This window comes from Euprymna scolopes, chromosome 11 (genome assembly GCF_053919585.1).
Source record: "Euprymna scolopes isolate OS-2025 chromosome 11, ASM5391958v1, whole genome shotgun sequence".
Classification (NCBI taxonomy): domain Eukaryota; kingdom Metazoa; phylum Mollusca; class Cephalopoda; order Sepiida; family Sepiolidae; genus Euprymna; species Euprymna scolopes.
Genome location: NC_136492.1, coordinates 46,510,984 through 46,525,487, shown reverse-complemented (window position 1 = coordinate 46,525,487; position 14,504 = coordinate 46,510,984). Strand labels below are relative to the sequence as shown.

General features: G+C 31.5%; 1 protein-coding gene across 2 annotated transcripts in view; it reads right to left on the bottom strand.

Moving 5' to 3' along the window:
• The window catches only part of LOC145287850 (coiled-coil domain-containing protein 39-like), a 2,493,216-nt gene that overhangs the window by 775,708 nt on the left and 1,703,004 nt on the right, over positions 1 to 14,504 (bottom strand). The window lies entirely within an intron of this gene.

The window sequence follows — 14,504 nt, the reverse complement described above, 5'->3', positions numbered from 1 at the left end:
TTGGTGATAACCTACAAAGATATTAGCCAAAGCTGGTCCTAATGGAGAACCCGTGGCTACACCATCTATCTCTTTGTTCATAATATCATTAAAGCTGAATTCAACCGACATAGTGTCGAATTTCATCAATTGTACAAAAATATTTTCGGGAATTTTTTTTTTTTTTTTTTATTACATTTTTCACCCCAAACAAGGCAAATTGCCACTTTGGTGTAGGGGGCTACTATCCGGGGCAACAATTAATGGGGTACTATGTAGGGATTTGGGCAGCAAGATGTCGGTTCACGTTACACTTGAACTTCTGCACGTCAGTACTGTTGGGGAAGCAGGGACCTGGAATGGAATTCCAGAGTCTAGCGGTTCTGGGGAAGAAACTATTGGAGTAAAAAGATCTTTTACATCTAGGGATCTCTACAGTGTGGGGGTGGGATTTAGCAGCCTGTCGGGTTTGTCGAGGGTGCTCACGTAGTGGGGGCACAAGTGATTGCAGTTCGTCAGAGCATTCACCACTAAAATACTTGTAGAAAAGGCAGAGGGATGCAACATTTCGTCGATGGGACAGAGGCTGAAGCTTAGATGATTAAATCAGGTGCGTGCCTAGTCATGAAATAGTTGAAATATTTGGTATATGTCTTAGCCCACACCGTCGTCATTAATTATATTACTGAGAGCTCTTTTGTAAATAAACAAAATAAAGCACTGTCAATGTCTATATAAAACAATGTAGATATCATTTATCAAACGCCTATAGGCTGGTGGTTAGATCTACTAACTGCATGGTTATTGGTTTGATCTCTGGCCTCGAATTTTGCTGGGCTAGTCACACACATATTATGTACATATCCATATATGCTTCAGATTTTCTGAAATTGGTGATTAACCTACTCCTTTGCTCAATTTTTTTCTTCTAAAATCTGACAAGTCAATAAAAGCTTATTTCAGCATGTAAATCATATTTCTTGTTTGTGCAAACAAATGTTACAAAAATAAATCCCCAAAATCCAATCAAAGAGAATTAAACCTGCAACTAGTGATTTCACATGCAATAAAAACAAAACTGTCTCACTTTACACAACTCAACGCGCCATGATTAATTGTGTTATTGGGAAAGTAAGAAATAGATAAAAAAAGGAAAAATTAAACCGTAAGTTTAATCCAAACCTATAATTGAACTTTTTGATTTGCCAAAGATAATTTAGTTATTTTATGGCTGAAGATGTGAAAAGCTTTCAGTCAATATTTCCTCACACACACACCTCACCACCTCCGCGTTCTATCCTCTTCCATGCAAACATCACTCTCTCTCTCATATATATATATATATATATATATATATATATATATATATAAGTGAACGTATCAGTGTCTGTGTGTCTGAGTACATTTCCCTAGAATAACTCTATCAATTTTAAGTCTACAGACTCGAAATTTTATATACAGGGTACAGAGATTTGGGAAATCTTTGTGATCGATTTTCGGCCAGAAATTTGACTGTTAAGTGGTCAAAGTTTAACGATTTGTACCTTTGAGAAATCTACCATACAATTTTGGATATAAACAATTTAAATTTTAGATATAGGTTCCTTGGACAAGGATCTAACTTAATAACTTGATTTGAGCCCAAAACAATAAATGTTTAGGGGTCATAATAGGGGTCAAAGTTAAAAGAAAATTGACCTCTGTGGTCTCTACAAGATTACTCAGAAAATTTCTGGTCTAAATCTTTGAACTTTGACATAAAGGGTATTCAGAGATAAGGCAAGCTTTTTAATCGGTTTGGGTCGAAATTTTTTAGTTACCAATATATAAATGTATGTATGTTTGCATGGTTGCCTAAATTTTCCACAGAGGCGACGGAATTTCACAAGATTAGTATCGTTGTGAGGCTCGACCTTTCAGACCACAAATACCGAAAAATTGGCTAAAAAGACTAATTTCTTCACCCTCAACTGGGCACTTTTCTACAGGGAGGGGTCGCTTTTTTCATTGATATTTTCGAAAGTCATCGCCTCTTTTCGATTGTCTAGCCTTAATTTAAACCTACGTTACTTCCGGTTTGGTGGTGGTCGTAACTGCAAAGACGTCACGTTTTTTTCCCCATACTTTTCCTCCTTTGCGGTACAGGTTTGAGCCTGCCTTCCTACTACCACTTTTTTTTTTTTTTGCTCAACACAGACTTCCAAACATCCAGGCAACGCCGGGCTGAAATGCTAGAATCTATAAAAGTGAACGTGTGGGTGTGCGTGTCTGTTTGTCTGTCTGTGTACATTTCCCTACTCAATAACTCTGTCAATTTTTAGTCTACAGACTCGAAATTTGATATACAGGGTATTGAAATTTGTGAAAACCTTTGTGATCCATTTTCAGCCAGAAATTTGGCTGTTAAGGGGTCAATGTTCAACGATTTGACCTTTGAAAACACTACCAAACTCCTCCGACAATTTTTGGTATAAACACTTGAAATTTTAGATATAGATTCCTTGAACATGGTTCTAACTTAATAACTTGATTTGAGTCCAAAACAATAAATGTTAAGGGGTCATAATAGGGATCAAAGTTAAAAAAAATTGACTGCTTTAAAAAAATTCTTTTTGTTCAACATACACCTCCAAACACCCGCACAACGCTGAGTTGAAATGCTAGTATATATATATATATATATATATATATATATATATATATATATAAAAGTGAACGTGTCTGTGTGTATGTCTGTGGACATTTCCCTATGCAATAACTCTGTCAATTTTAAGTCTACAGACTCGAAATTTTATATACAGGGTACTGAGATGTGGGAAAATCTTTGTGATCGGTTTTCGGCCAGAAATTTGACTGTTATGTCAATGTTAAACGATTTGACCTTTGAGAACTCTACCAAACTCCTCCGACAATTTTAGGTCTAAACACTTGAAATTTTAGATATAGGTTCCTTGGACATGGATATAACTTAATAACTCGATTAAAGAGACAGACACACAGACAGGTTCACCTATATAGATATACTAGCATGGGTGCCCAGCGTTGCTCGGGTGTTTGGAGGTGTATGCTGAGCAAAAGAAAAAAAAGGTCAATTTTTTTAACTTTAACCCCTATTATGACCCCTTAAAATTTATTGTTTTTGGGCTCTAATCGAGTTATTAAGTTAGATCCATGTCCAAGGAATCTATATCTAAAATTTCAATTGCTTATACCCAAAATTGTAGGAGGAGTTTGGTAGAGTTCTCAAAGGTCAAATCGTTGAACTTTGACCCCTTAACAGGGAAGTGACGTAGGTTTAAATTAAGACTAGACAATCGAAAGGAGAGGATGACTTTCGAAAATATCGAAAAAACACACACAGACACGTTCACTTTTATAGATATATATATCTATGATATGTCTATACCAATAACTGTCTGTATAACTGGGTGTGTATGTGTGCGTGTACACGCACGTTACGTCCACGTGTGCGTCCGTATGTACATGGGGTACCGATGTATATGTACTCGTACCTATGTATGTGTGTGTGTGTGGATGTGAGAGTAGATGTGCCCGCTGCCTGCTGTCCACATACGTATGTGAGAGCGTGCAGCTGTGTATATATGTCGATGTATGTGTTCACGAATATTGGTATCTGTGTGTGCACATGCGCTTGCATGTATGCGTGGGGATGCAGGTATGCCTGAATCAATATGCACACATGGGCCCATGTATACGCCTCCTTGGGTGTAGGTGCGTCGATGTGTGTATGTATCTGTGTATGAGCGCATCCCTGCTTGTGCACACATACCCAATTTTAGCACCTTAAGGAAAATTTGACGTAAGCGGGAGTGACGCGGATGTCTATGCATGCATACACACATGTGCATATATTTGCATGCCAGGACAGAGATGTATGTGTACATGTGAACATTTCTTTAAGTATATGTGTGTGTACGTGCGCATGTGCGTGGCCGCTAGCTAACCCTCTCCAAACAATTAACAACAAATAAAAACTAAATAAACTGAATCATAGCCCCCTCCTGCCTCAGAATCTAAGGGAACACCCAACAGGTCAAGACATACTTATCAAGAAATCGTCTCACCAACGAGACGCCAAAAACTTAAACATTAAGACTCAAATTTTAAAGTACCCCCTCCTCCTACCCCCACATGTTCCCTTCCCCCTCCATGTACCCCTATGCCCTCAGCCACACCAGAAATTAACTACCCAGACCTTCCCCAACAAGTTCCTTAAATCCCAAAACTACAACATTACCGACATACCAAGCACCCCCTCCCACCTTTCTCCCTTGTTTCCTTCCTCTCTCTCCCCCCCCCGCTCTTCTCGCACCCCTCCCCTGTTCACTCTTTCACCCCATAACAACGAACATTTCTGTAAAAGTCTGAGGAAGCTACAGACGGCTAAAAAACGGCCGGTTAGCTGAAACAATAATGTAACTTAACAGAAAGATACGGTAATAAAAATAAAATGCATATTTGCTCTACAACAGTATTGAGCACTTTCTTCAGTTTTAATTACCATTTCTACTATATATGATACCATTTCTTATATTTGTATGGTATTATTTTTCATATCGTTGAATTGAGAAAATAGAAAAATGTTTTGGGTTTATTTTTATGATGAATAGTAAAATATTTTGAGCATGACAACGAATTTACAATTTCTTTATTTTCTATTCATTTTCTAATATTTTTTTGAGTAAAAAATATACTGTAAATAGGAAAGGTATTTTTTTTTTTTTGCTTGCACTCATACATGATTCAAACTTATTTTAAGATGAATATATTGTATATATTTTATGATTTCCATTGATACATTCATGTATAAGGTTATATATATAAGTGAGAATGTGTGTGAGGACACTCCTCAACCTATATACTCAATGGATTTTTTTATCTACAGATTTAAAATTTAGTATATTGTGTATTCAGATATGAAAAAAATTTTAATCGGTTTTCATCCAGAAAAAAAGGGCTACTAAGGTGCCAAAACTGAAAAATTAGTACTTGTGGATCAACGGAATTTTATGTTTGTCAACTGTTTCACGATGTTTGAAAACACTTATTAAAGATCGTGTCACGTTGGTTAAATGGTTATCGTACATGACTCACTGTCTTTAGGTTTTGATTTCGATCTCAGTTCGAGAATTTTTTTACTTACAAGAAATGAATTGTTGCGAAATAACATAATACTCGATTGCACATGTCTCAGTTGTTTTTTCCATATATTTTACTTCCTTTTATTTTAAAGGAATTTGACATTACATTTAATACCGCGCAACGCCGGATACATCATCTAATATATATATATGTATGTATACATAGTTGGGACACCGATGATTGTATGCGAATTATATAAAAAAAATAACATTAGTAACGCTATTAAACATCCGACCTAAAATATAATTGTTGACTTTTATTTTGTTTGATAAACGTCGCTTATCAATTTCTGATTTCAGTAACGGATGCCATCACCAAGTGAACTTTTTCTCTTTAATATGACATTTTAGGTCGGATGTTTAGGGGGAAGGAGCAATTAATGACTTTTTCCACCATTTTGTATTATTAACACATAGGGAACTCAAACTGATTTTTATAAGTGGAGTTTTTTAATTATAAATAATTAAATCAACGTTTTTGTTTGAGATCTACTTTTTAGGCGGTTACATGTTGTTTTATGACTTTGCTACTCGGAGTTAGGGTTAGTGGTAAAAGAAATTTGGTTACCTCTCTTAATGAAATGTTTACAAACTAGTGTAATTAAAAGTGCAGCTAAAATCTGTGCAATATAAAATTTTAGGGATTGTTTTTTTTTCGTTTTTGATAAACACCGCTTGTCAATTTCAAATCACTAAGTAAACTTTCATTTAACTCTAAAATCACAATACATGAATAAATAAATATACAGTAATGTTTTATTTAAACACATTTCATTGAGAAATGATAACAATTTTTTTTTATTCATATGAATACTAAAGTAAACACTAATAAAAAAAAAAGTTTATCCCTGATTTTCTATTGGAAATTCTTTTCTTCAAATTCTTTCAGATGAATAGTGACTCCTTGGAAATAAAAGTAAAAATCACACACCAAAATAGATCTTTATGAATCGATATTTCTTGCTTAAGAAAATACAAAAAATTTCCAAACGTAAAAAGGTTTTGTTTCTTTATATTTCTATATTAAGGATTTTGCATTAAAATGCTTTTCATACATTATTCTACTCAACATTTTTATTACCATAATTTTAAGGTATTTGGTTAAGTCAGATGAAACTAAATGGATAACTGCAAACAGCTTAAGAAGAAATGATTTTCTCATCTTATCCATAGATTTCTCAGATAATTGCAACGATCTGAAATATGCAGCATACTTCCGGATATCAATCAACGAATAATGAGAACAGGAAAAACGTAATTATGCTCACGATGGAGGAAAGCTGTCCGATTTAAATATGCAGCACAAAAGTTGGAAATGAAATACATTAGAGTTTGGAATATTCTTAACGAGTAAAAAGAGCTATAAATATAGTTTTTAAAGAGAAAAATCTAAGAAGGGTGAAAGTAAATAAAAAATAATAAAATTCCCGAATTCAGTTTAAAATACAAGTTCAAGAGCATTGCCATTTGACATTGCAAGAAATTAAAACATAGCCTGAAGAGGATCAGGAAAAATTTTAGCATGTCATCATTATCAATCAATCCAGAATTCCAAAGTTTGATGATTAGCATTAAAAATTCTCATCGTGAATTTCATTAACATAAAATAAGGCAAAGAAGATAATATCCATTTTGATTCAATAACTATTTTATTCAATATTTTAGTAATGATAATTTCTAGGTGCTGCAGACATTGCATTAGAAATGGCAGTGGGTTCTATTTGATTTTGACCTTGAGAATCGAGAGATTTGTTTATGTTTTAAGTTAGAAACAAATACAACAGTATTTAGAAAGTGCAGACTTTTTTGGGAGGGGTATTTTACATTATTTAACAGTTTATAACTCTTTTTCATTTAATTATATTTAGAAATTTTTTATTTTACATTATTTAACAGTTTATTATCTTTTTCATTTAATTATACTTAGAAATTTTTTATTTCACATTATTTAACAGTTTATAACCTTTTTCATTTAATTATGTTTAGAAATTTTTTATTTTACATTATTTAACAGTTTATAACCTTTTTTCATTTAATTATATTTAGAAATTATTTATTTTACATTATGTAACAGTTTATAATCTTTTTTCATTTAATTATATTTAGAAATCTTTTATTTTACATTATTTAAGAATTTATAATCTTTTTTCATTTAATTATATTTAGAAGTTTTTTTTATTTTACATTATTTAACAGTTTATAACCATTTGTCATTTAATTATATTTAGAAATTATTTATTTTATATTATTTAACAGTTTATAACCTTTTTTCATTTAATTATATTTAGAGATTTTTTATTTTACATTATTTAACAGTTTATAACCTTTTTTCATTTAATTATATTTAGAAATTATTTATTTTATATTATTTAACAGTTTATAACCTTTTTTCATTTAATTATATTTAGAGATTTTTTATTATTTTACATTATTTAACAGTTTATAACCATTTTTCATTTTATTATATTTAGAAATTATTTATTTTACATTATTTAACAGTTTATAACCTTTTTTCATTTAATTATATTTAGAGATGTTTTATTATTTTACATTATTTAACAGTTTATAACCTTTTTTCATTTTATTATATTTAGAATTTTTTTCTATGCAAACATTGTACTTTATCTGTACTTATTTTTACTGTATTTGACACATTTTGCTTTCGGTTTTAGTTACATTTGTTTTATACATTAAAATACCCTACTTCAGCGGATTTTATGATTGGATCCCTCCACCCCCATACACGGGGAGAAGACGCAAGACGTTGTTTGGTGTGCTCACTTCAGTCTGGTATACACACAACACCCTAAATACAAAACCCGGATGAAGACGATACCCCATTTTCGTTATGTCACGTTACACACATCTCCACACGCGTTAACATGTAGACACCTGTGACCCAACATGTTGTGGCAGAGTACGTTGCAAGGAACATAAGACAAGTAATAACTTGACTTTGTATCAACGACATTTATTTCCGGATACTTTCCGGAATAAAGCATTATTGTGCCCCTTCTTTTATGACCTGTCATCTCGAACGTGATCGTCGCTATGTGCACACGTTCTTTTTATAATCTTTTTTCTTTTTCCTTAAGGTGACATCATTTTGCATAGTTCGACATTTGCATACAGCCGCTATACTCTGTTACAGTTAAACTGTTAGTAGACAAAGACGCTATTTGTTTAATTTTCCTAATCTTACCAAGTCTCAGACTTAATTCAAATTTACATTATATTTATTTATTTTATCAGATTTTCCATTCTACTTTTTAACTGGTGACACCCTTATGATAAGGAGGAAATTAGGTGACGATAGCCTGTACTTAGAAGTAGCACAAGCAAAGCGGCAACAAACAGAAGTTGAAGTCATTCTCAAAATGTCAGTAGAAGACACAACAATAAAACATGAAAATAATAATGTTAGTGCTGGTTCAGCTGCTTCTTTCTTTAATGTTAATGGAAAATAAGTCTGTTGAATTTTCCTTTTTATTACAGATAATATTAGGTATGAAGATGAAACATAACCAACTTTATTACCAGTCGCTATAAATTAATACTAACGTTTTTCTTTTAGTTTATTACAGATCACATCTCGAACAAGGCAGATTACTCATAATGTTACATCGTTTTACAACAGTTTATTTTATTATCATTATCTTTTTATAGAAGTTGCTTCAGACTAGGCATGAATCCACTTGATGTAAGGAACTAATCCTTATAATACAAAGGAAGGGTAGGGTAAAAATCATTACAAAACAATCCATGCCGGAAACGAAACCCTACCACCAGCGTCCAATCCAGTTGATGCCAAGTGCAAAAGTAAGCCATTCAAGTGTTCAATATGGAAATAAAGGGTAAACAAGAGTGACTGATAAAATTTCCATCCATAAAAAATATGATATATAAATATAAAATATATAATATAAAATTTTCATCCATAAAAAATATGATATATAAATATAAATATATATAATATAAAATTTCCATCCATAAAAAATATGATATATAAATATAAAATATATAATAAAAAATTTCCATCCATAAAAAAATATGATATATAAATATAAAATATATAATATAAAATTTCCATTCATAAAAAAATATGATATATAAATATAAAATATATAATATAAAATTTCCATCCATAAAAAATATGATATATAAATATAAAATATATAATATAAAATTTCCATCCATGAAAAATATGATATATTAATATAAAATATATAATAAAAAATTTCCATCCATAAAAACATATGATATATAAATATAAAATATAAAATATAAAATTTCCATCGATATAAAAATATGATGTATAAATATAAAATATATACTATAAAATTTCCATCCATAAAAAATGATATATAAATATAAAATATATACTATAAAATTTCCATCCATAAAAAATATGATATATAAATATAAAATATATAATATAAAATTTTCATCCATAAAACGGCTAAGTAGCTGACGAGAAACTGTTGTTTTTATTGTGACATCTTTACAAGAATGTAAGGTTGAAAATCTTTATAATTCTTGAAGTAATAGGACCAACATACATACATTAAAGAAAAGGCGGAATTATAATTCATAATTATTAGAAAGTGTTGTACATCTCTAGCTACCCCTTAAAGCAGCTATTTTTTTAACATGTTACACAATTAAATATGTTTATATGTGTAATGTTCAAAGAATTAACATATCTGAATACCTCGGTGAGTATGATATTAAGCTGACAATATCAAGGTTACTGATAAAGTAAACTGTCCTTAATATGTTTTATGTGATGATACCCTTACCCGAAAAACGCCAGGTATCCTTGCTAGTATATACTATTTACTGCCATAAAAAAATACTAAAATCTTTATTAATATTGTGGAAAGAGAATGGATAAGCTATTTTAACTGTTCATAGCAATTAGATCATAGTGTATCTAAGTCTATACAAGTTGATAGATACTGCAAAAATAAATTATAGCTTTTAATTATGCTATATAGATTTTAAAGCAAACTGATTCAATATTGGCTACTTTTACAGTAAGGCAATTACTATATATATATATATATATATATATATATATATATATATATATATATATATATAGCGAGGGTACCCGGCGTTGCCCGGGTGTTTTGGAGATGTAAAAGAAAAAAAAGGTTTTGGTATGAAAGTAGGCTCGAACCTGAAGCCTTGATGGTAAGGTGAAAAAGAAAGGGAAAAAGCCTGACATCTTACCTGCTCAGCCACGAGGGGAGAGGAAGTGAAAACCGTTTTAATTTAAGGATTATAAAGTTAAATGCTAGGTGCGTGAATTTAATGAGATCAAACATCACGCCATAGAAGAAACTTAACTTTGGCTACCAGCCAGTGTCTGCATTTCCCATGAAATGTTGGGAAAAACATGCTCCCCATAAATAGGGGAGTGTCCAAATGAATAGCAATTGTCTGATATAAGGGGTTTCCCCCATATTGATCAAACCTTATTGCTTTTCTGGACGTCCCTGGCCGAGTGTTTTGCTACGGGTTCAGTTTTGCTTTTATACTGAAAAGCCAAAGAAACACATGGAGAGTAAAAAATAGCGTGAAAATGGCATGTAAAAGTCGCTCAAATTAAAAATACACACGACTTCGTTTTGTAAATCATAGATATTATAATCTAGACGGTATATAAAAAGTTTTAATGAGTGACCACCACCGAGCACGCCCCACCCCCAAAAAGCCTTTGCCGGACATATACAAAAAATTCACACACACACATTTTCACTTATATATATATATATATATATATATATATATATATATATATATGACAGCCAGAGCTTCTAACCGTTGCGCTATTTGGCTGCTACTATGTGGGCAGTGAATTAACACTATTTTGACATTGTCCAAATACCTAAGCTCAATTTGTTTACACAATATATATAACAAGGAAAATTTTTTACATTCATCTGATGTTCACTTAACCCAATCACAAAAAGATTTTCTTAATCTAAGACCTAATTATCACTTACCACATGGATACAAAAACATATACAAAAAACAAAAACGAAATTGAAATCCTGTACTAAAATATTTTAAAACTCGAAGAAAATGAAATCAAAACTAAACCTGAACTCTGCGATATATTAAAAGCTGAAACCATGAAAAATAGATATGATCTCAAACTAAGTACCTCCCTACTAAAGCAACATTAAAACCAAGCTGCACGTCAGTTGCGAAACCACCCTGACATTATTATAAAAAAGCTGACAAAATCAATATGTATGTTATTCTCAACAAATCTGAATGCTACTCAAAGATAGACGAGATTTTAAATGATAAACGTAAATTTAAAAAAATAAATCATAACCCCATACCTCTTCTTGAAACTAAAATTCATAATTAATTACTGCCAATAACGCCAACTGCCATAATCTAAAACTGCTCAAAATCATTGGGATCATAAATCTGGATATATATATATATATATATATATATATATATATATATATATATATGGAACCATAAAAAGCCATAAGCCTAACTGTCCACTCCGCCCAATTATTTCCCAAATAAATACCCCTATCTACCATCTGTTTAAAATAATTAATAATGGTCTACGGAACGTGAAACGTGAAAATGGTATTATTGCTTTATTTATAGATGTCGAGAATCTTTTCGCTAATGTTCCAGCCCTAGAAACTATATACATTATCATATATATATAATAATCCCAATCAATGCCCCCTTAAAATTAACACTAATACATTATGCAAACTTTGTTGGCCTGTACAACTGAAGTCTTGTTCTTTGATCACTATGGCAATATCTTTTTACAAAAAGATGGCGTTGCATGGGCTCTTGTTTCAGCAATTTTTATGTGTAACCTAGAAAATAAAATATTCAACAGCATAAAAAACCTTCAATCTATTTACGATATGTCGATGATATCTTAATACTTATTAATAATAAAGAAATTAACGCATTACAAACAACTTTCCAAAATAATGTCCTATTAAAATTCACACATGAATGAAGCATTAACAACATAATTCCTTTTCTAGATGTCCTTATCGATGTTAATAATTATGAATTTTCCACCTCTACATATAAAAACCGACCAATAAAAAACCTTCTGTCCTCTTATCTTAGTGAATGCCCCTTTCGATATAAAACTGCTATAATTAGCAATTTATTAACATGGACCTACTTAATCTCCTCTTCCCCAACTATTTTCCCACAAGAAATCAATAACATTAAACAAACCCTAGTTAACAATGAATTTCCAAACCATTTTATCGATCAACAAATCACGAAATTTAAAACCGTTAATCAGAATAATATAGATTTAAAACCAACAGCCTTGAAATATATAAAACTGTTTTACAAAAATCAAATGTATCATAATTATGTAAAAAATAAAACTGTACACTGTATTGACATTAATAAAAAAGTAAAATTAACTATTTACAATAACAAATTTAAAACTTCTAACCTTATCATAAGCAACAATTCCTTCCCTTCGACAAAGTCACTTAGTAAGACTAACCTTGTATAGGAATTCAAATGCCCATTGGGAGACTGTGCCACCGACAGAAACATATACAGAAGTATGACTACGACGAGATTGTCTAGAAAGCGTCTAGTTGATAACACTAACATTCTTATACAATGTAACAATAAACAAACTTGAAATACTAATTAAAAAGCCTAACATCAACAAAATAAATTTTACTAATAGCCTTAATCTTTTAAATATATATATATATATATATATATATATATATATATATATATATATATAGTACTGCATGTGGATGATTATATATATATATATATATATTAATCTTTTAAAGATATATATTTATATATTATTATTATTTATACATTAAAAAAATAATTTCATAACCAATGAAAATTTAACATCTATAAATATACATAGTAAAAATCCAACCAGTTTAAATAATCCCTGAAGATGAATCCAGAAGGATTTGAAAGTACTTGAACAAAACAGAGTTATGATTATTACATCAACTAGTTTCCACCTGAAGTAAAGACTACAATACGAAAGATGGAAAGAACCCAATGTAAAATTATTAGATAAAAACGACTATTCAATTTAACAAATTATATATATATATATATATATATATATATATATTACAAAGGAATCACCATTTATGAAGGCCCAGAGGCAACTCAAGAAAAAGGGTTAAAGAGTGTACAGTAATCAAAGTATCAGTAATTGTTAGAAGTGTAAATTTGGTAAATTGGATTACTTAAGGGGAACGACTCAAGAACTTGTTTACTTTGAACTTGAAGATGACCATATTGTAGTCAGCTGGAAAGCAGGTAAATGAAGGAGTTCAACAAGTGTGCAGTTCTAAGAAAGAAGCTGTGTTCATGAAATCTACATTTAGGTTTAGGCACAGGTAAAGAGTGAGGGAAATTATTGATAGTGTTTTCAGCTAGAAGAGTGTTTCTCGTGAAAGTTTGGCGAGGGGGGATCATAGATTGGAGCTCAGACGAGCACTTGCCATGAAAATAACGATAAAGCAGAGACAGGCTTGCAACGGCTCTTCTGTGAGAAAAAGGTTGCAGGGAAGAGAAAAGGGCATCCTCTACTAGGCTATGAAGTCTATTTTGAACTCTATCAAGGCAGGATATGGTATTTCTATCAGCTCCTGGCAACGATACTCCATTTTTGGACATACCTGGATCTTATATAAATAGAGAATTGCATCAGCAGTTAGATATCTACTGGATCGATAGAACCAGTAGATATCTACCATTTTTCCAGTGACCTTGGCAACAGATTTTGTGTACGTTTTCCATTTTAGATCAGGAGTAAAAGTCAATCCCAGAAGCTTGTCAAAACATGGAGCCTCCCCAAGATAAGAGCCATTCATTTTAATTGATGCCAGATGGGGATCAGAGCGTTGATGATGTAAAGATAGAAGCGTGGTTTTAGTTGCATTAAAAGTAACCAGACACTTTTTTCCTTCATTGTACCACATGCTCAAGATCAGGGGAGAGAGAATCAGAGAGAACTTGGTTGTTTATGGCCTTTGATGTGCTACGATAGATGGTAGTGTCGTCAGCAAAAATGTCTACGAATGATCTAACGATGTGATTTTGAAGATCAGGAAGAGAGTTGGACCCAGGTTGGACCCCTGAGAGACTCCAGCATTAATACTATGAGCTTCTGATTTCTGCCCATCAACCACCACTCTTATAAACCTATCAGAGAGAAACGATTTAATAATTGAGAAGACATTTCCAACTATACCATAGCTGGAAATCTTGTAAAGTAGACCTTTATACCATATCCTATCAAAGGCCTTTGATATGTCAAAAGCAATAGCCCTAGAAAGGAATACTTCA